The sequence below is a fragment of the Siphateles boraxobius genome, unplaced genomic scaffold (genome assembly GCF_051911475.1).
Source record: "Siphateles boraxobius isolate OS27281-9 unplaced genomic scaffold, OSU_SipBor_1 77, whole genome shotgun sequence".
Taxonomy (NCBI): Eukaryota; Metazoa; Chordata; class Actinopteri; order Cypriniformes; family Leuciscidae; genus Siphateles; species Siphateles boraxobius.
Genome location: NW_027509205.1, coordinates 5,426,378 through 5,451,901, shown reverse-complemented (window position 1 = coordinate 5,451,901; position 25,524 = coordinate 5,426,378). Strand labels below are relative to the sequence as shown.

General features: G+C 47.1%; 7 non-coding genes and 2 pseudogenes across 7 annotated transcripts; all 9 read left to right on the top strand.

Moving 5' to 3' along the window:
- The first annotated feature begins 89 nt into the window (after positions 1–89).
- On the top strand, positions 90–253 carry LOC143726642 (U1 spliceosomal RNA). The gene has a single exon (XR_013198879.1). It is a non-coding gene; the product is annotated as a U1 spliceosomal RNA (small nuclear RNA).
- A 1,128-nt stretch (positions 254–1,381) lies between these two features.
- On the top strand, positions 1,382–1,572 carry LOC143727052 (U2 spliceosomal RNA). Its single transcript, XR_013199262.1, has one exon. It is a non-coding gene; the product is annotated as a U2 spliceosomal RNA (small nuclear RNA).
- Positions 1,573–2,006: 434 nt separating this feature from the next.
- On the top strand, positions 2,007–2,170 carry LOC143726641 (U1 spliceosomal RNA). Its single transcript, XR_013198878.1, has one exon. It is a non-coding gene; the product is annotated as a U1 spliceosomal RNA (small nuclear RNA).
- Positions 2,171–9,681: 7,511 nt separating this feature from the next.
- On the top strand, positions 9,682–9,859 carry LOC143727355 (U2 spliceosomal RNA; annotated as a pseudogene).
- Positions 9,860–10,293: 434 nt separating this feature from the next.
- On the top strand, positions 10,294–10,457 carry LOC143726640 (U1 spliceosomal RNA). The gene has a single exon (XR_013198877.1). It is a non-coding gene; the product is annotated as a U1 spliceosomal RNA (small nuclear RNA).
- A 6,604-nt stretch (positions 10,458–17,061) lies between these two features.
- Positions 17,062–17,238, top strand: LOC143727390 (U2 spliceosomal RNA; annotated as a pseudogene).
- Positions 17,239–17,672: 434 nt separating this feature from the next.
- Positions 17,673–17,836, top strand: LOC143726639 (U1 spliceosomal RNA). The gene has a single exon (XR_013198876.1). It is a non-coding gene; the product is annotated as a U1 spliceosomal RNA (small nuclear RNA).
- A 6,191-nt stretch (positions 17,837–24,027) lies between these two features.
- Positions 24,028–24,218, top strand: LOC143727050 (U2 spliceosomal RNA). Its single transcript, XR_013199260.1, has one exon. It is a non-coding gene; the product is annotated as a U2 spliceosomal RNA (small nuclear RNA).
- A 434-nt stretch (positions 24,219–24,652) lies between these two features.
- LOC143726638 (U1 spliceosomal RNA) lies at positions 24,653–24,816 on the top strand. The gene has a single exon (XR_013198875.1). It is a non-coding gene; the product is annotated as a U1 spliceosomal RNA (small nuclear RNA).
- Positions 24,817–25,524: the final 708 nt, after the last annotated feature.

Sequence of the window (25,524 nt, the reverse complement as noted above, 5' to 3'; positions counted from 1 at the left end):
AGTTGAATCAGGTGTGTGTTTGATTGTCCGACCGTTGGTGAGGATTGCGGAGAGGGACAAGGTGCCTCTGACGGGAGGCCTGGGAATTCATACTTACCTGGCAGGGGAGACACCATGATCAGGAAGGTGGTTCACCCAGGGCGAGGCTCGGCCATTGCACTCCGGTTGTGCTGACCCCTGCGAATTCCCCAAATGTGGGAATCTCGACTGCATAATTTATGGTAGTGGGGGACTGCGTTCGCGCTCTCCCCTGGACACACTGGTTAAAAGAGCAGATTGTTCGAGTTCCTCTTCTTCTGGTAGTTAACGACCTAGGAAGTCCAGGGAATTGAACTGCAGTGGTTGATCGTGAGATGTAAAACTCTCAACCTAGGACCAGTCTGCAAAGGTAGGGCTGTTTTTTAGTTTTTTTTTTCATCATTCTTCAAATAATCTCCATTATTCAACCAGCGCTTTTATTGGCAGCAGTGGTCCTAGAAGCAAAGTTGTTCCGAATGAGGAGTTCTATCATGTGGTATGAATACCTTGTGCATGTGTGAAAAATCACCTGACATACAGTCGCCTATGGCCGTATTCATGTTGTTGTTTTTACTGTTTACAGCGCCACCAAGTGGCCAGTCGCCACATCCCTTTTCACCTGAGCACAGGCTGAGCCCGTGCACAGGTGTACCGACTTGGGTGTAATTGTCTCATTCCGTTGGAGAGTTATGGCCATTTAAGTAAAGCCCGCCTCGCCCACTCCCAACGTTTTGGCGTCCCGTCGCCAACGTGAATCGAAATTCCGACTTTTTTCCCCATCGCTGTCGGCAATCAGACTCCAGGGAATCTTTCTGCACCGGTTTGGGTCAGATCGGGCGAAAGACCTAGGACTAGTGTGCAAAAGTAGCTTTTTCACAAAATCCCAAATACCCGAAAATCTCGCCAGCGCAACCATCGAATCCGAGGCCTGCGTCTTGTTCGGCCCGAGCCAAGGATTCCGGTGATGTAAGACACTTGGGTCTGCGACGGACGGTTCAGGAGTTACGAGGCATTTCGTACTTCTGATCGCTGCAGCGCCACCTTGGGGCCGATTGGGCCGAGCCTTGGTGATGTTGTAGACCGGGCGGGTACTACCATCCCTCAAGAGTTTCAAGTCTCTACGACGTACGCTTTGGTCTGCCCGCTCACTTTTAGGGCAGAATGTTTGTTGGTCCAAAATCCCAGGTTGCACTCCAAAGTGTCGTGTTGTGCGCTCTGCTGTGATCCATTTTCGGTGTCAACAGTCAAGCTGAGCTTGTATTGCTGTGAGCTGAGCTTGTTTGCTGGCGACCTTTAGACCCTCTCGCCACGGCCCAGGTGGGCGTGGCCTTTGACGGCTCCCCCGCCTCTGCGTCATTGTGTCATCGCTTCTCGGCCTTTTGGCTAAGATCAAGTGTAGTATCTGTTCTTATCAGTTTAATATCTGATACGTGCCCTACCCGGGCACCATATATTAAATTGATTTTTGGAACTGGGAGATGGAAGAGGGGCTTGCTCCGTCCACTCCACGCATCGACCCGGTATTGCAGTACTTCTGGGAACGGTGCACCCCCAAAAACTGTGTTCAATGAAAGAGATGTTTTAGTCTTGTGTGGCAGCAGGTGTTAATGGAAGTAACGTATATTGCTGTGTATGGGTGCTTTAAAGGTGTTGTAGGTGATCATATGCTATACAGGTAATGGTGGTGTGAGAGGAAAAAAAAAACAACAACTCTGTTCTTATCTCGTTTAACATCTGATTCGTCCACTATCCGGTGACCGCGTATGAAATTGATTTTTGGCTCATGGATCCGGAGCATGAAAACAACATCATCCACAACAACAACAGCAAAAGAGCCCGACTCTGCAGGTTTTTGATGTCTCTCTCTTATCTCTTGGAGTTTTTACGAATGAGCTGATGAGTTGAATCAGGTGTGTGTTTGATTGTCCGACCGTTGGTGAGGATTGCGGAGAGGGACACGGTGCCTCTGACGGGAGGCCTGGGAATTCATACTTACCTGGCAGGGGAGACACCATGATCAGGAAGGTGGTTCACCCAGGGCGAGGCTCGGCCATTGCACTCCGGTTGTGCTGACCCCTGCGAATTCCCCAAATGTGGGAATCTCGACTGCATAATTTATGGTAGTGGGGGACTGCGTTCGCGCTCTCCCCTGGACACACTGGTTAAAAGAGCAGATTGTTCGAGTTCCTCTTCTTCTGGTAGTTAACGACCTAGGAAGTCCAGAGAATTGAACTGCAGTGGTTGATCGAGAGATGTAAAACTCTCAACCTAGGACCAGTCTGCAAAAGTAGGGCTGTTTTTTAGTTTTTTTTTTCATCATTCTTCAAATAATCTCCATTATTCAACCAGCGCTTTTATTGGCAGCAGTGGTCCTAGAAGCAAAGTTGTTCCGAATGAGGAGTTCTATCATGTGGTATGAATACCTTGTGCATGTGTGAAAAATCACCTGACATACAGTCGCCTATGGCCGTATTCATGTTGTTGTTTTTACTGTTTACAGCGCCACCAAGTGGCCAGTCGCCACATCCCTTTTCACCTGAGCACAGGCTGAGCCCGTGCACAGGTGTACCGACTTGGGTGTAATTGTCTCATTCCGTTGGAGAGTTATGGCCATTTAAGTAAAGCCCGCCTCGCCCACTCCCAACGTTTTGGCGTCCCGTCGCCAACGTGAATCGAAATTCCGACTTTTTTCCCCATCGCTGTCGGCAATCAGACTCCAGGGAATCTTTCTGCACCGGTTTGGGTCAGATCGGGCGAAAGACCTAGGACTAGTGTGCAAAAGTAGCTTTTTCACAAAATCCCAAATACCCGAAAATCTCGCCAGCGCAACCATCGAATCCGAGGCCTGCGTCTTGTTCGGCCCGAGCCAAGGATTCCGGTGATGTAAGACACTTGGGTCTGCGACGGACGGTTCAGGAGTTACGAGGCATTTCGTACTTCTGATCGCTGCAGCGCCACCTTGGGGCCGATTGGGCCGAGCCTTGGTGATGTTGTAGACCGGGCGGGTACTACCATCCCTCAAGAGTTTCAAGTCTCTACGACGTACGCTTTGGTCTGCCCGCTCACTTTTAGGGCAGAATGTTTGTTGGTCCAAAATCCCAGGTTGCACTCCAAAGTGTCGTGTTGTGCGCTCTGCTGTGATCCATTTTCGGTGTCAACAGTCAAGCTGAGCTTGTATTGCTGTGAGCTGAGCTTGTTTGCTGGCGACCTTTAGACCCTCTCGCCACGGCCCAGGTGGGCGTGGCCTTTGACGGCTCCCCCGCCTCTGCGTCATTGTGTCATCGCTTCTCGGCCTTTTGGCTAAGATCAAGTATTTGGTCCTAGGGTAGAGACAGCGATCGCCTCTTGGAGGTTTTTCCGGCTTGGGTCCTTCAGTGACTTGAGCCCCAAACTTTTGAGAGGTACATTGATCCAGCTGCTTTTATTCCGGTTCTGTTTTAAGGTAAGACCTTTTTATCTATTTATTTATTTATTTATTGTTTTTTAAAGTTTTAGGCTGTTGGTGTCTCCACTATGTCGGCTGCCCGTGCCGGCATGAGGAGGCACCACAGCGTGCGTTTTTTATTCAAAGAAGTTGAGGGGAAGCTCCTGGGGATGTCACGTCTTGACTTCTCCAGGAAACTGATCCAAAAAACTCTAAATTTTAAACCTGATGATCTGAATTGCATCGTGACTCTGCCCCTGAACAAAGGATTTGATGTTAGTTTTAGAGCGGTTTCCCACCTGAATGATTTCTGGCACAGATTTGAAGTAGCTAAATCCCAGCTGTCCATGTTTACTGTTGAAAAGCTCTCTGACAACACACTTAAAACTGTGATTGTTAGAATGTTTAATGAGACAGTGACTGGGGAGGACATTTGTGTCTGGCTGGGCAGATTTTGCACAGTTCGAAGCCAGCCAGTCAAGGTTTTAGATGAGGATGGTATTTGGACATGCTCCTGGCGAATTCCCATTAAACAATGGGAAGACGCTGGGGGCTACCAGGGCCTGAAGCATCTGCCTTCTATGATTGTGTTGGGTGAGAACAGAGGCTACATTCACTACCAGGGTATGCCCAAATTATGTAGAAAATGTGGAAAGTTTGGGCACTTAGCTGAAGCATGCCAGGAAATGATATGTGGGAAATGCAGAGAAATTGGTCATACTTTTGAAGAGTGTACCAATGGCAGGCGGTGCAACCTCTGTGGGGAGTCATCCCATCTCTACAGAGATTGCCCTAAAAGTTTTGCCAACAAACTGAAAGGCAACAAAATGGCCGCCCCACATGTGGAACAAACAAAAGAGCAAAGGAAGGAGGAGGCGGTCCCTGAGGTTTTGGCGGGAAATTCTATTTCCCAGCCAGCCTCAGGGAGTGGGCAGGAGGAAGGAAGTGGGGCGGCCACAGGGGCGGAGTCAAGTTTTAACAGCGAACAGAGTGAGGAAGCCGTTCCCCAACAAGAGAGAAGTGAAAACAAAATGGAGGAGGAGGAGGAGGATGCAACGGCTTCCTCACTCTACACCGTATCGGAGGTTAGTGTGGTGGATAGTGGGGGTGAATCCGAGGGTTCACTCCCCAATGCTCAGGTGCAAAAAAGGTCTGCGAGATCTCCTCTGCTTCAAACAGAGGAGAAAAGGCTGCGGGCATCGCATCGGCTAGATAGTTCCTCTTCGTTAGATCTAGACCGTATGTGGCCCGCAGAATCTCCCAATGAAGTCTCCTTTTTGCACGTTAAGCTTAGAACATCGTCACCGAAGGAGCCACAAGAGGTTCTCTCTGTGGACTCTGAGGCGGCGAGCATTTGCCCTCCTGATCCCAGTTTTTCTGGGGAAAGGGAGAAGCAAGTGCTACATGACATAACATGATTTTAATGTAACTTTCTGCAGTCTTTTGGTTTTATCCTTCTATTAATGCTTGTATTTTTAACCATACTGCTCATGGCCCTCACTATCTCTACAATCAATGTGAGAAGTGTGAGGTCTACTTTGCGAGCACAGAGTGTGTTATCCTTTTTAAAAACTTTTAAGTCAGATGTGTTTTTATTGCAAGAATGTGGTTTGCCCTTTTTAACAAATTACAGGAAGTGGGAGGAGATTTGGACCCCAGGATTTTCCATTTGGAGTGGGTCCAATTTTAACAAAAATGACGGTGTTGCTATTTTAATAAAAAATCCCAACCTTTTGGTGAAGGGCAGCACTGTGGTGAGGGACGGGCGGGCAATTTTAGCAAATCTGACTTTTTTAGGTAAGGATCTTAACATTTTAAATATGTATGGTTTTACTGAAAAAAATAACAGGTATGAGCTTTTAGAAGACTTGCAACCCCACATGCTAGGCAGGGCTCCCCTAGTGGTAGCAGGGGATTTTAATTGTGTATTATCAAAAAAGGACAGAAGGAGGGTAGGAGAGGATTTTAAGGTCGACAAGACATCGGTTTTATTACAAAATGTAGTCAAAGATTTTAAGTTAGTTGACTGTTTTAAAACAATGCATCAAAGAGAGGAAGGCTTCACCTGGTTCAGTGGTGACGGTGCCAGAGCCTCTCGAATTGACTATATTTTTACCAGGGACCTCCCGCCGACCGATGCTACATTGACCCCCCTCTTTTTTTCCGACCACATGATGCTGTCTTGCACTCTTTCACTCCCCACGGGTGTGACTGCAGGGGGAGGGCTGTGGAAGCTGAACTGTTCCCTATTAGAGGACGAGGAAGTGGTTAGTGAGTATAGGGAGCAGTTCAGCCAATGGCAGACCCTCCAGGACTTTTACGACTCACGTGCACAGTGGTGGGAGATGGTGAAACAAAGGACAGGACGGTTTTTTAAACAAATTGGAAAAGAAAAAAAGAATAAAGAAAAAAGACGCATGATGGGGTTGCAAAAAAGACTGCAGAGATATTTTAACCTTTTAAACAATGGATTGGATTTTACAAATGAAATAAAAGAAGTAAAGAAAGAAATGTCAGATCTGTCTGAAACAAAGAGCAAAGGTGTAATTTTAAGATGTAGAGAAAGGGAGTTAGAGGAAGGAGAGAAGTGTACCAGGTATTTTTTTAAAAAGACAATAGCTCGGGGAGGGTCGATCAATATTTTAAAAACTTTTAGAGGGGGGGAAGTAAATACAACTGACCTGATTTTAGGGGAAATTGAAAGTTTTTACAGTAATTTATACGGCACTAAAGAGGTACACAATGGCATCTTAGAGGAAGTTTTAGGGTTTTTAGATAAAAAAGTTAAGAGTCCAAATGTGCTTTTATCCCAGGATTTTAATCTTTTAGAATTGGAAAAAGCTTTAAAGGGTTTTAAGAAGGGGAAGTCCCCGGGCATGGACGGACTCCCCTTTGAGTTTTATCTGACTTTCTGGGACATTTTAGCACATGACTTACTTACAGTTTTTAAAGAATTTGAGACTCTTGACAGACTTCCAGACAGCTTTAGAGTAGGGATAGTTACATTACTGTACAAAAAAGGAGACAAGACTGACTTGAGAAACTGGCGACCAATCACTCTTTTAAATTATGATTGTAAACTTTTTAGTAAGATTTTAGCTACACGCATGTCGACTGTTTTAGAGGACGTAATCCACCTGGATCAAGCTTGCGCTGTGCCCGGCAGGAAGATCACGGACAGCCTGGTACTGATCAGAGACGCCATCTGTTATGCGAGAGACAGAAACATTAGGCTTGTAGTCCTAAATTTAGACTTTGAAAAAGCTTTTGATCGGGTCTCGCACCAGTACCTCCTTCAGGTACTGCAAAAAATGGGCTTTCCAGAGAGGTTTATAGCTTGGGTGGGACTGCTGTATGAGGGCTTAAGCAGCAAATTTCTTGCAAATGGGCATCTTTCCAAAGCTGTAAATATCCACAGCGGTGTCCGTCAGGGGTGTCCTTTATCTCCCCTTCTGTATGTGGCTTGTATTGAGCCACTGGCACAGATCTTGAGAAGGGATAAATGGATTAAAGGACTAGATATCCCAGGAACTGGTGGACTGACGGCGACCTGCGTTTTATATATGGATGACGTGACCCTTTTAGCGACTGACTTTTTATCAGTACGAAGAGCAATGGACTTGACTGACTGGTACGGTCGGGCCTCGGGCGCCAAGCTTAACAGGAGTAAGTCCGAGGCCCTGCTCTTCGGGCCGTGGGGCGACGTGGACACAGGAGGACTAGATTTGGATTTTAAAGAAAAGGATTTGAAAATTTTAGGAGTAAAATTTGACAGGGAGGGTGGAGGACCAGGAAACTGGACTGACATGTTAGGGAAAGTCAGACAAAGACTGGGCTTTTGGGGACTAAGACAACTGACGTTAGAAGGCAAGATTTTAATTTTTAAAGCAGTGATTTTACCACTAATTTTACTTGTCTGTTCTGTTTTTAGTCCCCCAAGACGATTCCTGGCTAAGTTGGAGAGGGCGGTATTTTATTTCCTGTGGGGGTCCAAGTGGGAACGAATCAAGAGGGAGGTCGTTAAAAAGAAAAAAGAGAATGGCGGGAAAGGCCTCCCAGACCCCCACCTGTTTTTAGGCAGCCGCTTTGCCGCCCTCCATATCCAGTATGCACTGACCCCATCCAGAGAACACAAGACAGCAGCCATGACCCGATTCTGGATGGGGTCATACCTAAGAAGTTTGAAAATTTTACCCATTGATCTTAAAAGTCCAGTGTCTTTTAATTTGTCAAAAGAGCATAGTTTTATTAAGAAATTTTTAAAGAAATATCTTTTAGAAACAAATGATGCCACTGTTTTAACTAATCACAAGTCTCTCGTCTCTCTTGTGCAGGATCGAGAATCGGTGAGTCCAGTTCCAGGCCTCACACTAGGTGAGGCCAAAGACGTTTGGAGGAACGCAGCCCACCCAGCTCTCCAGAACAGGCTTAAGGACCTGTCGTGGATGGTGGCTCATGAGATCCTCCCGGTCAGGGCGGTCATGCACTCCAGAGGCATGGCCAAAAACTCCACCTGCCCACGGTCCGGATGTGGTTCCCCGGAGACCGTTCAACATCTGCTCTGGGAGTGCGGCGCTGCGCGGGACCTGTGGGCCAAGACAGGCCCCCTGTTTTTCCCGTGCCTGCCAGCGGGTGGGGCCCAGGTGGACTATAAGCTCGCCATCCTGGGGGTGGGTCAGGGCTTGAAGGAGTTGACACCACCAACGTTTGCCTCGCTCTGGCTCACCCTCAACCACATCAAGGATGCCATCTGGGTCACCAGAAACCTGCTGGTGGGGAAACGCGTGACGGTCCCCCTCCACGCGTGCGAGCAGAGGATAACATCAACGCTGCAGGGTGGGCCGCACGTCGTTATTCGGATGGGGGGGCCGAGGTCACACGGAGAAGGTCCCGGCCGCCACCGTACCTGGCCGCCCGTAGATGCACCCTCACCACTCTGGCTACGGGAACAGCGGGCCAGCGGGCCGGAGGAGAGGGGATCTCCGCTGGGCACTGGAAGCGAGGAGTCTGGGGCCTGTTCTGGAGACCTGGAGTGAATGGACATTCTTGATAGGGACTCACCCTCGATCCTGTACAAGAGATGTTTTATTTGGCATATTTTATTGTTTTATTGTTTTATATTTGCATTCCTATTTTATTTTAATCCATTTTACCTTTACTTTAAAACAACACACAACATACATGGACTTTTACACAACACATCAACATAACTGATTTTTAACTGTAACTTATGTCCTTTTTGTTGTTTTAAGATATGTGCAAAAATGTGATTTTATAAGGAAAAAATGGATATTGAAAGAATGGAATGAAACAATGTGACAATAAACTTTTTTCGAAAGAAAAAAAAATCTGTTCTTATCTGGATGGTGGCTCATGAGATCCTCCCAGTCAGGGCGGTCATGCACTCCAGAGGCATGGCCAAAAACTCCACCTGCCCACGGTCCGGATGTGGTTCCCCGGAGACCGTTCAACATCTGCTCTGGGAGTGCGGCGCTGCGCGGGACCTGTGGGCCAAGACAGGCCCCCTGTTTTTCCCGTGCCTGCCAGCGGGTGGGGCCCAGGTGGACTATAAGCTCGCCATCCTGGGGGTGGGTCAGGGCTTGAAGGAGTTGACACCACCAACGTTTGCCTCGCTCTGGCTCACCCTCAACCACATCAAGGATGCCATCTGGGTCACCAGAAACCTGCTGGTGGGGAAACGCGTGACGGTCCCCCTCCACGCGTGCGAGCAGAGGATAACATCAACGCTGCAGGGTGGGCCGCACGTCGTTATTCGGATGGGGGGGCCGAGGTCACACGGAGAAGGTCCCGGCCGCCACCGTACCTGGCCGCCCGTAGATGCACCCTCACCACTCTGGCTACGGGAACAGCGGGCCAGCGGGCCGGAGGAGAGGGGATCTCCGCTGGGCACTGGAAGCGAGGAGTCTGGGGCCTGTTCTGGAGACCTGGAGTGAATGGACATTCTTGATAGGGACTCACCCTCGATCCTGTACAAGAGATGTTTTATTTGGCATATTTTATTGTTTTAATGTTCTATATTTGCATTCCTATTTTATTTTAATCCATTTTACCTTTACTTTAAAACAACACACAACATACATGGACTTTTACACAACACATCAACATAACTGATTTTTAACTGTAACTTATGTCCTTTTTGTTGTTTTAAGATATGTGCAAAAATGTGATTTTATAAGGAAAAAATGGATATTGAAAGAATGGAATGAAACAATGTGACAATAAACTTTTTTCGAAAGAAAAAAATCTGTTCTTATCAGTTTAATATCTGATACGTGCCCTACCCGGGCACCATATATTAAATTGATTTTTGGAACTGGGAGATGGAAGAGGGGCTTGCTCCGTCCACTCCACGCATCGACCCGGTATTGCAGTACTTCTGGGAACGGTGCACCCCCAAAAACTGTGTTCAATGAAAGAGATGTTTTAGTCTTGTGTGGCAGCAGGTGTTAATGGAAGTAACGTATATTGCTGTGTATGGGTGCTTTAAAGGTGTTGTAGGTGATCATATGCTATACAGGTAATGGTGGTGTGAGAGGGAAAAAAAAACAACAACTCTGTTCTTATCTCGTTTAACATCTGATTCGTCCACTATCCGGTGACCGCGTATGAAATTGATTTTTGGCTCATGGATCCGGAGCATGAAAACAACATCATCCACAACAACAACAGCAAAAGAGCCCGACTCTGCAGGTTTTTGATGTCTCTCTCTTATCTCTTGGAGTTTTTACGAATGAGCTGATGAGTTGAATCAGGTGTGTGTTTGATTGTCCGACCGTTGGTGAGGATTGCGGAGAGGGACACGGTGCCTCTGACGGGAGGCCTGGGAATTCATACTTACCTGGCAGGGGAGACACCATGATCAGGAAGGTGGTTCACCCAGGGCGAGGCTCGGCCATTGCACTCCGGTTGTGCTGACCCCTGCGAATTCCCCAAATGTGGGAATCTCGACTGCATAATTTATGGTAGTGGGGGACTGCGTTCGCGCTCTCCCCTGGACACACTGGTTAAAAGAGCAGATTGTTCGAGTTCCTCTTCTTCTGGTAGTTAACGACCTAGGAAGTCCAGAGAATTGAACTGCAGTGGTTGATCGAGAGATGTAAAACTCTCAACCTAGGACCAGTCTGCAAAAGTAGGGCTGTTTTTTAGTTTTTTTTTTCATCATTCTTCAAATAATCTCCATTATTCAACCAGCGCTTTTATTGGCAGCAGTGGTCCTAGAAGCAAAGTTGTTCCGAATGAGGAGTTCTATCATGTGGTATGAATACCTTGTGCATGTGTGAAAAATCACCTGACATACAGTCGCCTATGGCCGTATTCATGTTGTTGTTTTTACTGTTTACAGCGCCACCAAGTGGCCAGTCGCCACATCCCTTTTCACCTGAGCACAGGCTGAGCCCGTGCACAGGTGTACCGACTTGGGTGTAATTGTCTCATTCCGTTGGAGAGTTATGGCCATTTAAGTAAAGCCAGCCTCGCCCACTCCCAACGTTTTGGCGTCCCGTCGCCAACGTGAATCGAAATTCCGACTTTTTTCCCCATCGCTGTCGGCAATCAGACTCCAGGGAATCTTTCTGCACCGGTTTGGGTCAGATCGGGCGAAAGACCTAGGACTAGTGTGCAAAAGTAGCTTTTTCACAAAATCCCAAATACCCGAAAATCTCGCCAGCGCAACCATCGAATCCGAGGCCTGCGTCTTGTTCGGCCCGAGCCAAGGATTCCGGTGATGTAAGACACTTGGGTCTGCGACGGACGGTTCAGGAGTTACGAGGCATTTCGTACTTCTGATCGCTGCAGCGCCACCTTGGGGCCGATTGGGCCGAGCCTTGGTGATGTTGTAGACCGGGCGGGTACTACCATCCCTCAAGAGTTTCAAGTCTCTACGACGTACGCTTTGGTCTGCCCGCTCACTTTTAGGGCAGAATGTTTGTTGGTCCAAAATCCCAGGTTGCACTCCAAAGTGTCGTGTTGTGCGCTCTGCTGTGATCCATTTTCGGTGTCAACAGTCAAGCTGAGCTTGTATTGCTGTGAGCTGAGCTTGTTTGCTGGCGACCTTTAGACCCTCTCGCCACGGCCCAGGTGGGCGTGGCCTTTGACGGCTCCCCCGCCTCTGCGTCATTGTGTCATCGCTTCTCGGCCTTTTGGCTAAGATCAAGTGTCTGGTCCTAAGGTAGAGACAGCGATCGCCTCTTGTTGGACTTGGTCTCGTGTGTTGCTTGTCACACGGGACACACACCCTTCAGGAGGTACATTGACAAGCGGCTTTTAATTGACGACTCGTTCTACGAGGAATCTTCTGGTTTTAAGGTAAGCAGGTTTTAATTTATTTATTGTATATTTATTGTTGGGTTTTAGCCGCAGCAGGCTAGTGGTGCCTCCAACATGTCGGCTGCTCGTGCCGGCATGAGGAGGCACCACAGCGTGCGTTTTAAATTTAAACCAAAAGAGGATGGCACTCTCCGGGTCATGTCCAGGCTGGACTTTTCTAGGAAGTGCATCCAACAGTTACTCGGTTTTAAGGTTGTGGACATAAACTGCCTGTTGACTCTGCCCCTGAATCATGGCTTTGATGTAAGTTTTGCTTCTGCTTCCTTGCTAAGTACTTTTTGGACTCGATTTGAAATGTGTAAAGCCAATTTCTCCATGTTCACTGTGGAAAAACTGACTGATAATTCACTGAAAGTTGTGATTGTCAGGATGTTTAATGAAACAGTTAGTGGAGAAGATATTTCTGTATGGTTGGCAAGATATTGCTCTATTCGTGGACAACCAGTCAAGGTTTTAGATGAAGACGGTATCTGGAGCTGTGCGTGGAGAGTGCCCATTAAACAATGGGCAGATCCCAACAGCTACCATGGCCTGAGTCAAATACCTTCTATGATTGTGTTGGGAGAGAATAGAGGCTACATCCATTACCAAGGGATGCCCAAGCTATGCCGCAAGTGTGGCAAACTTGGACATCTCGCCGAGGCATGCCAAGAAGTAGTGTGTAGGAAGTGCAGAGAAATTGGGCACATTTTTGAAGAGTGCCAAAATGGCAGAAAGTGCAACCTCTGTGGAGAATCATCCCATCTCTACAGAGACTGCCCTAAAAGTTTTGCCAACAAGTTAAAAAGCAACAAAATGGCCGCCCCACCCAAAGAACAAACAATTGAGGAGGCGGGCCCCGAGGTTTCGGCGGGAAATTCAAACCCCCAGCCAGCCTCAGGGATTGGACAGGAAGGAGGAAGTGGGGCGGCCACAGGGGCGGAGTCAATTCTGGCAGTTGGTGAGGGGGAGGAAGCCAATCCTCAAAATGAAATTGAAAAAGAAGACAGTATGGAGGATGAAGAGGAGGAAATGGCTTCCTCCCTAGTAACCGTGTCTGAGGTTAGTGTGTCCACGAGTGGGAGTGAAACAGATGTTTCGCTCCCCAATGCTCAAGTGCAGAAAAGAACTGCGAGATCTCCTCTGGTTCAAACAGAGGAGAAAAAGCTGCGGGTAGCGCATCGGCTAGATAGTTCCCCCATGGAAGATCTAGACCGTATGTGGCCCGCAGAATCTCCTAATGAAGTCTCTTTTCTGCATTTCAAGCTAAGAACATCATCGCCAAAGGATTCGCAAGAGGCCTTCTCTGCGAGCCCTGAGGCGTCAAGCACTTGCCCCCCTGATCCCAGCTCATCTGGGGAAAAGGGAAGGCAAGTGCAACAAGAAATAACATGATTTTAATTATATCTCTGTAGTCCCTTGGTTGCTTTTAAATGTCTCACACCCTTTTAACCATACTGCTCATGGCTCTCACTATCTCCACAATCAATGTGAGAAGTGTGAAGAGCAATATACGAGCACAGAGTGTGTTATCCTTTTTAAAATCTTTTAAGTCAGATGTGTTTTTATTGCAAGAATGTGGTCTGCCTTTTTTAACAAATTACAGGAAGTGGGAGACGATTTGGACCCCAGGACTTTCCATCTGGAGTGGGTCCAATTTTAACAAAAATGACGGTGTTGCTATTTTAATAAAAAATCCCCATGTTTTGGTGAAGGGCAGCACTGTGGTGAGGGATGGGCGGGCAATTTTAGCTAATCTGACTTTTTTAGGTAAGGATTTTAACATTTTAAATGTGTATGGTTTTACAGGTAAAAACAACAGGTATGAGCTTTTAGAAGACCTGCAGCCCCACATGCTCGGGAGGGCTCCCCTAGTGGTAGCAGGGGATTTTAATTGTGTTTTATCAAGACAGGATAGAAAGAGGGTAGGAGAGGATTTTAAGGTCGACAAGACATCGGTTTTATTACAAAATATAGTCAAAGATTTTAAGTTAGTTGACTGCTTTAAAACAATGCATCAAAGAGAGGAGGGCTTCACCTGGTTCAGTGGTGATGGCGCCAGAGCCTCTCGAATTGACTATGTTTTTACAAGGGACTGCCCGCCGACCGATGCTACATTGAGCCCCCTCTTCTTTTCTGATCACATGATGCTCTCCTGCACCCTTTCACTACCCACGGGTGTGACCGTAGGGGGAGGGCTGTGGAAGCTGAACTGCTCCCTATTAGAGGATGAGGAAGTGATTAGTGAATATAGGGAGCAGTTCAGCCAATGGCAGACCCTCCAAGACTTTTTCGACTCACGTGCACAGTGGTGGGAGATGGTGAAACAAAGGACAGGACGGTTTTTTAAACAAATTGGAAAAGAAAAAAAGAATAAAGAAAAAAGACGCATGATGGGGCTGCAAAAAAGACTGCAGAGATATTTTAATCTTTTAAACAGTGGATTGGATTTTACAGAAGAAATTAAAGAAGTAAAGAAAGAAATGTCAGATTTGTCCGAAACAAAGACTAAAGGTGTCATTTTAAGATGTAAGGAGAGAGAAATAGAAGAAGGGGAAAAGTGTACTAGATATTTTTTTAAAAAGACAATAACACGGGGAGGGTCAATTAATACTTTAAAAACTTTTACAGGTGGGGAGGTAAATACAACAGATCTGATTTTAGGGGAAATTGAAAGTTTTTACAATAATTTATACAGCACTAAAGAGGTACACAATGGCATCTTAGAGGAAGTTTTAGGGTTTTTAGACAAAAAGGTAAAGAGTCCAGATGTGCTTTTATCCCAAGATTTTACTCTTTTAGAAATGCACAAAGCGCTAAAAGGTTTTAAAAAGGGGAAGTCCCCAGGCTTGGATGGACTCCCCTTTGAGTTTTATCTGACTTTCTGGGACATTTTAGCACACGACTTATTGACAGTTTTTAAAGAACTTGAGACTCTTGACAGACTTCCAGACAGCTTTAGAGTAGGGATAGTTACATTACTATACAAAAAAGGGGACAAGACTGACCTGAGAAACTGGCGACCAATCACTCTTTTAAATTATGATTGTAAACTTTTTAGTAAGATTTTAGCTACACGTATGTCGACTGTTTTAGAGGACGTAATCCACCTGGATCAAGCATGCGCTGTGCCCGGCAGGAAGATCACGGACAGCCTGGTACTGATCAGAGACGCCATCTGTTTTGCGAGAGACAGAAACATTCGGCTAGTAGTCCTAAATTTAGATTTCGAAAAAGCCTTTGATCGCGTCTCGCACCAGTACCTGTTCGAGGTACTGGAAAAAATGGGGTTTCCTGGGAGGTTTATAGCCTGGGTGGGACTGCTGTACAACGATCTGTCTAGCAGAATTTTGGTTAACGGGCATTTATCCAAAGCTGTAAAACTCTACAGCGGCGTCCGTCAGGGGTGTCCTTTATCTCCCCTTCTGTATGTGGCTTGTATTGAGCCACTGGCACAAATCTTGAGAAGGGATAAATGGATTAAAGGACTAGACATCCCAGGGACTGGTGGACTGACGGCGACCTGTGTTTTATATATGGATGACGTGACCCTTTTAGCGACTGACCTTTTATCAGTACGAAGAGCAATGGACTTGACTGACTGGTACGGTCGGGCCTCGGGCGCCAAGCTCAATAGGAGTAAGTCCGAGGCCCAGCTCTTCGGGCCGTGGGGGAACGTGGACACAGTTGGACTAGATTTGGATTTTAAAGACAATGATTTGAAAATTTTAGGTGTAAAATTTGACAGAGAGGGTGGAGGACAAGGAAACTGGACTGACATGTTAGGGAAAGTCAGGCAAAGACTGGGCTTTTGGGGACTGAGACAATTGACGTTTGAAGGCAAGATTTTAATTTTTAAAGCTGTGATTTTACCACTGATTTTACTTGTCTGTTCTGTTTTTAGTCCCCCAAGACGATTCCTGGCCAACCTGGAGAGGGCGGTATTTTATTTCCTGTGGGGGTCCAAGTGGGAACGACTAAAGAGGGAGGTCGTCAAAAAGAAAAAAGAGAATGGCGGGAAAGGCCTCCCAGACCCCCACCTGTTTTTAGGCAGCCGCTTTGCCGCCCTCCACATCCAGTACGCACTGACCCCATCCAGAGAACACAAGACAGCAGCCATGACCCGATTCTGGATGGGGTCATACCTAAGAACTTTGAAAATTTTACCCATTGATCTTAAAAGTCCTGTGTCTTTTAATTTGTCAAAAGAGCATAGTTTTATTAAGAAATTTTTAAAGAAATATCTTTTAGAGACAAATGATGCCACCATTTTAACTAACCATAAGTCTCTTATCTCTCTTGTGCAGGATCGAGAATCGGTGAGCCCGGTTCCAGGCCTCACACTAGGTGAGGCCAAAGATGTTTGGAGGAACGCAGCCCACCCAGCTCTCCAGAACAGGCTTAAAGACTTGTCGTGGATGGTGGCTCATGAGATCCTCCCGGTCAGGGCGGTTATGCACTCCAGAGGCATGGCCAAAAACTCCACCTGCCCACGGTCCGGATGTGGTTCCCCGGAGACCGTTCGACATCTGCTCTGGGAGTGCGGCGAAGCGCGGGACCTGTGGGCCAAGACCGGCCCCCTGTTTTTCCCGTGCCTGCCAGCGGGTGGGGCCCAGGTGGACTACAAGCTCGCCATCCTGGGGGTGGGTCAGGGCTTGAAGGAGCTGACACAACCAAAATTTTCCTCGCTCTGGCTCACCCTAAACGTGATCAAGGATGCCATCTGGGTCACCAGAAATCTGCTGGTGGGGAAACGCGTGACGGTCCCCCTCCACGCGTGCGAGCAGAAAATAAGATCAACGCTGCAGGGTGGGCCGCACGTCGTTATTCGGATGGGGGGGCCGGGGTCACACGTAGAAGGTCCCGGCCGCCACCGACCCTGGCCGCCCGTAGATGCACCCTCACCACACCGGCTACGGGAACAGCGGGCCAGCGGGCCGGAGGAGAGGGGATCTCCGCTGGGCACCAGAAGCGGGGAGTCTGGGGCCTGTTCTGGAGACCTGGAGTGAATGGACAATCTTGATAGGGACTCACCCTCGATCCTGTACAAGAGATGTTTTATTTGGCATATTTTATTGTTTTATTGTTTTATATTTGCATTCCTATTTTATTTTAATCCATTTTACCTTTACTTTAAAACAACACACAACATACATGGACTTTTACACAACACATCAACATAACTGATTTTTAACTGTAACTTATGTCCTTTTTGTTGTTTTAAGATATGTGCAAAAATGTGATTTTATAAGGAAAAAATGGATATTGAAAGAATGGAATGAAACAATGTGACAATAAACTTTTTTCGAAAGAAAAAATCTGTTCTTATCAGTTTAATATCTGATACGTGCCCTACCCGGGCACCATATATTAAATTGATTTTTGGAACTGGGAGATGGAAGAGGGGCTTGCTCCGTCCACTCCACGCATCGACCCGGTATTGCAGTACTTCTGGGAACGGTGCACCCCCAAAAACTGTGTTCAATGAAAGAGATGTTTTAGTCTTGTGTGGCAGCAGGTGTTAATGGAAGTAACGTATATTGCTGTGTATGGGTGCTTTAAAGGTGTTGTAGGTGATCATATGCTATACAGGTAATGGTGGTGTGAGAGGGAAAAAAAAACAACAACTCTGTTCTTATCTCGTTTAACATCTGATTCGTCCACTATCCGGTGACCGCGTATGAAATTGATTTTTGGCTCATGGATCCGGAGCATGAAAACAACATCATCCACAACAACAACAGCAAAAGAGCCCGACTCTGCAGGTTTTTGATGTCTCTCTCTTATCTCTTGGAGTTTTTACGAATGAGCTGATGAGTTGAATCAGGTGTGTGTTTGATTGTCCGACCGTTGGTGAGGATTGCGGAGAGGGACACGGTGCCTCTGACGGGAGGCCTGGGAATTCATACTTACCTGGCAGGGGAGACACCATGATCAGGAAGGTGGTTCACCCAGGGCGAGGCTCGGCCATTGCACTCCGGTTGTGCTGACCCCTGCGAATTCCCCAAATGTGGGAATCTCGACTGCATAATTTATGGTAGTGGGGGACTGCGTTCGCGCTCTCCCCTGGACACACTGGTTAAAAGAGCAGATTGTTCGAGTTCCTCTTCTTCTGGTAGTTAACGACCTAGGAAGTCCAGAGAATTGAACTGCAGTGGTTGATCGAGAGATGTAAAACTCTCAACCTAGGACCAGTCTGCAAAAGTAGGGCTGTTTTTTAGTTTTTTTTTTCATCATTCTTCAAATAATCTCCATTATTCAACCAGCGCTTTTATTGGCAGCAGTGGTCCTAGAAGCAAAGTTGTTCCGAATGAGGAGTTCTATCATGTGGTATGAATACCTTGTGCATGTGTGAAAAATCACCTGACATACAGTCGCCTATGGCCGTATTCATGTTGTTGTTTTTACTGTTTACAGCGCCACCAAGTGGCCAGTCGCCACATCCCTTTTCACCTGAGCACAGGCTGAGCCCGTGCACAGGTGTACCGACTTGGGTGTAATTGTCTCATTCCGTTGGAGAGTTATGGCCATTTAAGTAAAGCCCGCCTCGCCCACTCCCAACGTTTTGGCGTCCCGTCGCCAACGTGAATCGAAATTCCGACTTTTTTCCCCATCGCTGTCGGCAATCAGACTCCAGGGAATCTTTCTGCACCGGTTTGGGTCAGATCGGGCGAAAGACCTAGGACTAGTGTGCAAAAGTAGCTTTTTCACAAAATCCCAAATACCCGAAAATCTCGCCAGCGCAACCATCGAATCCGAGGCCTGCGTCTTGTTCGGCCCGAGCCAAGGATTCCGGTGATGTAAGACACTTGGGTCTGCGACGGACGGTTCAGGAGTTACGAGGCATTTCGTACTTCTGATCGCCTCAGCGCCACCTTGGGGCCGATTGGGCCGAGCCTTGGTGATGTTGTAGACCGGGCGGGTACTACCATCCCTCAAGAGTTTCAAGTCTCTACGACGTACGCTTTGGTCTGCCCGCTCACTTTTAGGGCAGAATGTTTGTTGGTCCAAAATCCCAGGTTGCACTCCAAAGTGTCGTGTTGTGCGCTCTGCTGTGATCCATTTTCGGTGTCAACAGTCAAGCTGAGCTTGTATTGCTGTGAGCTGAGCTTGTTTGCTGGCGACCTTTAGACCCTCTCGCCACGGCCCAGGTGGGCGTGGCCTTTGACGGCTCCCCCGCCTCTGCGTCATTGTGTCATCGCTTCTCGGCCTTTTGGCTAAGATCAAGTGTCTGGTCCTAGGGTAGAGACAGCGATCGTCTCTTGGAGGTTTTTCCGGCTTGGGTCCTTCAGTGACTTGAGCCCCAAACTTTTGAGAGGTACATTGATCCAGCTGCTTTTATTCCGGTTCTGTTTTAAGGTAAGACCTTTTTATCTATTTATTTATTTATTTATTGTTTTTTAAAGTTTTAGGCTGTTGGTGTCTCCACCATGTCGGCTGCCCGTGCCGGCATGAGGAGGCACCACAGCGTGCGTTTTTTATTCAAAGAAGTTGAGGGGAAGCTCCTGGGGATGTCACGTCTTGACTTCTCCAGGAAGCTGATCCAAAAAACTCTAAATTTTAAACCTGATGATCTGAATTGCATCGTGACTCTGCCCCTGAACAAAGGATTTGATGTTAGTTTTAGAGCGGTTTCCCACCTGAATGATTTCTGGCACAGATTTGAAGTAGCTAAATCCCAGCTGTCCATGTTTACTGTTGAAAAGCTCTCTGACAACACACTTAAAACTGTGATTGTTAGAATGTTTAATGAGACAGTGACTGGGGAGGACATTTGTGTCTGGCTGGGCAGATTTTGCACAGTTCGAAGCCAGCCAGTCAAGGTTTTAGATGAGGATGGTATTTGGACATGCTCCTGGCGAATTCCCATTAAACAATGGGAAGACGCTGGGGGCTACCAGGGCCTGAAGCATCTGCCTTCTATGATTGTGTTGGGTGAGAACAGAGGCTACATTCACTACCAGGGTATGCCCAAATTATGTAGAAAATGTGGAAAGTTTGGGCACTTAGCTGAAGCATGCCAGGAAATGATATGTGGGAAATGCAGAGAAATTGGTCATACTTTTGAAGAGTGTACCAATGGCAGGCGGTGCAACCTCTGTGGGGAGTCATCCCATCTCTACAGAGATTGCCCTAAAAGTTTTGCCAACAAACTGAAAGGCAACAAAATGGCCGCCCCACATGTGGAACAAACAAAAGAGCAAAGGAAGGAGGAGGCGGTCCCTGAGGTTTTGGCGGGAAATTCTATTTCCCAGCCAGCCTCAGGGAGTGGGCAGGAGGAAGGAAGTGGGGCGGCCACAGGGGCGGAGTCAAGTTTTAACAGCGAACAGAGTGAGGAAGCCGTTCCCCAACAAGAGAGAAGTGAAAACAAAATGGAGGAGGAGGAGGAGGATGCAACGGCTTCCTCACTCTACACCGTATCGGAGGTTAGTGTGGTGGATAGTGGGGGTGAATCCGAGGGTTCACTCCCCAATGCTCAGGTGCAAAAAAGGTCTGCGAGATCTCCTCTGCTTCAAACAGAGGAGAAAAGGCTGCGGGCATCGCATCGGCTAGATAGTTCCTCTTCGTTAGATCTAGACCGTATGTGGCCCGCAGAATCTCCCAATGAAGTCTCCTTTTTGCACGTTAAGCTTAGAACATCGTCACCGAAGGAGCCACAAGAGGTTCTCTCTGTGGACTCTGAGGCGGCGAGCATTTGCCCTCCTGATCCCAGTTTTTCTGGGGAAAAGGAAAAAGTGCTACATGACATAACATGATTTTAATGTAACTTTCTGCAGTCTTTTGGTTTTATCCTTCTATTAATGCTTGTATTTTTAACCATACTGCTCATGGCCCTCACTATCTCTACAATCAATGTGAGAAGTGTGAGGTCTACTTTGCGAGCACAGAGTGTGTTATCCTTTTTAAAAACTTTTAAGTCAGATGTGTTTTTATTGCAAGAATGTGGTTTGCCCTTTTTAACAAATTACAGGAAGTGGGAGGAGATTTGGACCCCAGGATTTTCCATTTGGAGTGGGTCCAATTTTAACAAAAATGACGGTGTTGCTATTTTAATAAAAAATCCCAACCTTTTGGTGAAGGGCAGCACTGTGGTGAGGGACGGGCGGGCAATTTTAGCAAATCTGACTTTTTTAGGTAAGGATCTTAACATTTTAAATATGTATGGTTTTACTGAAAAAAATAACAGGTATGAGCTTTTAGAAGACTTGCAACCCCACATGCTAGGCAGGGCTCCCCTAGTGGTAGCAGGGGATTTTAATTGTGTATTATCAAAAAAGGACAGAAGGAGGGTAGGAGAGGATTTTAAGGTCGACAAGACATCGGTTTTATTACAAAATATAGTCAAAGATTTTAAGTTAGTTGACTGTTTTAAAACAATGCATCAAATAGAGGAAGGCTTCACCTGGTTCAGTGGTGACGGTGCCAGAGCCTCTCGAATTGACTATATTTTTACCAGGGACCTCCCGCCGACCGATGCTACATTGACCCCCCTCTTTTTTTCCGACCACATGATGCTGTCTTGCACTCTTTCACTCCCCACGGGTGTGACTGCAGGGGGAGGGCTGTGGAAGCTGAACTGTTCCCTATTAGAGGACGAGGAAGTGGTTAGTGAGTATAGGGAGCAGTTCAGCCAATGGCAGACCCTCCAGGACTTTTACGACTCACGTGCACAGTGGTGGGAGATGGTGAAACAAAGGACAGGACGGTTTTTTAAACAAATTGGAAAAGAAAAAAAGAATAAAGAAAAAAGACGCATGATGGGGTTGCAAAAAAAACTGCAGAGATATTTTAACCTTTTAAACAATGGATTGGATTTTACAAATGAAATAAAAGAAGTAAAGAAAGAAATGTCAGATCTGTCTGAAACAAAGAGCAAAGGTGTCATTTTAAGATGTAGAGAAAGGGAGTTAGAGGAAGGAGAGAAGTGTACCAGGTATTTTTTTAAAAAGACAATAGCTCGGGGAGGGTCGATCAATATTTTAAAAACTTTTAGAGGGGGGGAAGTAAATACAACTGACCTGATTTTAGGGGAAATTGAAAGTTTTTACAGTAATTTATACGGCACTAAAGAGGTACACAATGGCATCTTAGAGGACGTTTTAGGGTTTTTAGATGAAAAAGTTAAGAGTCCAAGATGTGCTTTTATCCCAGGATTTTAATCTTTTAGAATTGGAAAAAGCTTTAAAGGGTTTTAAGAAGGGGAAGTCCCCGGGCATGGACGGACTCCCCTTTGAGTTTTATCTGACTTTCTGGGACATTTTAGCACATGACTTACTTACAGTTTTTAAAGAATTTGAGACTCTTGACAGACTTCCAGACAGCTTTAGAGTAGGGATAGTTACATTACTGTACAAAAAAGGAGACAAGACTGACTTGAGAAACTGGCGACCAATCACTCTTTTAAATTATGATTGTAAACTTTTTAGTAAGATTTTAGCTACACGCATGTCGACTGTTTTAGAGGACGTAATCCACCTGGATCAAGCTTGCGCTGTGCCCGGCAGGAAGATCACAGACAGCCTGGTACTGATCAGAGACGCCATCTGTTATGCGAGAGACAGAAACATTAGGCTTGTAGTCCTAAATTTAGACTTTGAAAAAGCTTTTGATCGGGTCTCGCACCAGTACCTCCTTCAGGTACTGCAAAAAATGGGCTTTCCAGAGAGGTTTATAGCTTGGGTGGGACTGCTGTATGAGGGCTTAAGCAGCAAATTTCTTGCAAATGGGCATCTTTCCAAAGCTGTAAATATCCACAGCGGTGTCCGTCAGGGGTGTCCTTTATCTCCCCTTCTGTATGTGGCTTGTATTGAGCCACTGGCACAGATCTTGAGAAGGGATAAATGGATTAAAGGACTAGATATCCCAGGAACTGGTGGACTGACGGCGACCTGCGTTTTATATATGGATGACGTGACCCTTTTAGCGACTGACTTTTTATCAGTACGAAGAGCAATGGACTTGACTGACTGGTACGGTCGGGCCTCGGGCGCCAAGCTTAACAGGAGTAAGTCCGAGGCCCTGCTCTTCGGGCCGTGGGGCGACGTGGACACAGGAGGACTAGATTTGGATTTTAAAGAAAAGGATTTGAAAATTTTAGGAGTAAAATTTGACAGGGAGGGTGGAGGACCAGGAAACTGGACTGACATGTTAGGGAAAGTCAGACAAAGACTGGGCTTTTGGGGACTAAGACAACTGACGTTAGAAGGCAAGATTTTAATTTTTAAAGCAGTGATTTTACCACTAATTTTACTTGTCTGTTCTGTTTTTAGTCCCCCAAGACGATTCCTGGCTAAGTTGGAGAGGGCGGTATTTTATTTCCTGTGGGGGTCCAAGTGGGAACGAATCAAGAGGGAGGTCGTTAAAAAGAAAAAAGAGAATGGCGGGAAAGGCCTCCCAGACCCCCACCTGTTTTTAGGCAGCCGCTTTGCCGCCCTCCATATCCAGTATGCACTGACCCCATCCAGAGAACACAAGACAGCAGCCATGACCCGATTCTGGATGGGGTCATACCTAAGAAGTTTGAAAATTTTACCCATTGATCTTAAAAGTCCAGTGTCTTTTAATTTGTCAAAAGAGCATAGTTTTATTAAGAAATTTTTAAAGAAATATCTTTTAGAAACAAATGATGCCACTGTTTTAACTAATCACAAGTCTCTCGTCTCTCTTGTGCAGGATCGAGAATCGGTGAGTCCAGTTCCAGGCCTCACACTAGGTGAGGCCAAAGACGTTTGGAGGAACGCAGCCCACCCAGCTCTCCAGAACAGGCTTAAGGACCTGTCGTGGATGGTGGCTCATGAGATCCTCCCGGTCAGGGCGGTCATGCACTCCAGATGCATGGCCAAAAACTCCACCTGCCCACGCACCGGATGTGGTTCCCCGGAGACCGTTCAACATCTGCTCTGGGAGTGCGGCGCTGCGCGGGACCTGTGGGCCAAGACAGGCCCCCTGTTTTTCCCGTGCCTGCCAGCGGGTGGGGCCCAGGTGGACTATAAGCTCGCCATCCTGGGGGTGGGTCAGGGCTTGAAGGAGTTGACACCACCAACGTTTGCCTCGCTCTGGCTCACCCTCAACCACATCAAGGATGCCATCTGGGTCACCAGAAACCTGCTGGTGGGGAAACGCGTGACGGTCCCCCTCCACGCGTGCGAGCAGAGGATAACATCAACGCTGCAGGGTGGGCCGCACGTCGTTATTCGGATGGGGGGGCCGAGGTCACACGGAGAAGGTCCCGGCCGCCACCGTACCTGCGTCATTGTGTCATCGCTTCTCGGCCTTTTGGCTAAGATCAAGTGTAGTATCTGTTCTTATCAGTTTAATATCTGATACGTGCCCTACCCGGGCACCATATATTAAATTGATTTTTGGAACTGGGAGATGGAAGAGGGGCTTGCTCCGTCCACTCCACGCATCGACCCGGTATTGCAGTACTTCTGGGAACGGTGCACCCCCAAAAACTGTGTTCAATGAAAGAGATGTTTTAGTCTTGTGTGGCAGCAGGTGTTAATGGAAGTAACGTATATTGCTGTGTATGGGTGCTTTAAAGGTGTTGTAGGTGATCATATGCTATACAGGTAATGGTGGTGTGAGAGGGAAAAAAAAACAACAACTCTGTTCTTATCTCGTTTAACATCTGATTCGTCCACTATCCGGTGACCGCGTATGAAATTGATTTTTGGCTCATGGATCCGGAGCATGAAAACAACATCATCCACAACAACAACAGCAAAAGAGCCCGACTCTGCAGGTTTTTGATGTCTCTCTCTTATCTCTTGGAGTTTTTACGAATGAGCTGATGAGTTGAATCAGGTGTGTGTTTGATTGTCCGACCGTTGGTGAGGATTGCGGAGAGGGACACGGTGCCTCTGACGGGAGGCCTGGGAATTCATACTTACCTGGCAGGGGAGACACCATGATCAGGAAGGTGGTTCACCCAGGGCGAGGCTCGGCCATTGCACTCCGGTTGTGCTGACCCCTGCGAATTCCCCAAATGTGGGAATCTCGACTGCATAATTTATGGTAGTGGGGGACTGCGTTCGCGCTCTCCCCTGGACACACTGGTTAAAAGAGCAGATTGTTCGAGTTCCTCTTCTTCTGGTAGTTAACGACCTAGGAAGTCCAGAGAATTGAACTGCAGTGGTTGATCGAGAGATGTAAAACTCTCAACCTAGGACCAGTCTGCAAAAGTAGGGCTGTTTTTTAGTTTTTTTTTTCATCATTCTTCAAATAATCTCCATTATTCAACCAGCGCTTTTATTGGCAGCAGTGGTCCTAGAAGCAAAGTTGTTCCGAATGAGGAGTTCTATCATGTGGTATGAATACCTTGTGCATGTGTGAAAAATCACCTGACATACAGTCGCCTATGGCCGTATTCATGTTGTTGTTTTTACTGTTTACAGCGCCACCAAGTGGCCAGTCGCCACATCCCTTTTCACCTGAGCACAGGCTGAGCCCGTGCACAGGTGTACCGACTTGGGTGTAATTGTCTCATTCCGTTGGAGAGTTATGGCCATTTAAGTAAAGCCCGCCTCGCCCACTCCCAACGTTTTGGCGTCCCGTCGCCAACGTGAATCGAAATTCCGACTTTTTTCCCCATCGCTGTCGGCAATCAGACTCCAGGGAATCTTTCTGCACCGGTTTGGGTCAGATCGGGCGAAAGACCTAGGACTAGTGTGCAAAAGTAGCTTTTTCACAAAATCCCAAATACCCGAAAATCTCGCCAGCGCAACCATCGAATCCGAGGCCTGCGTCTTGTTCGG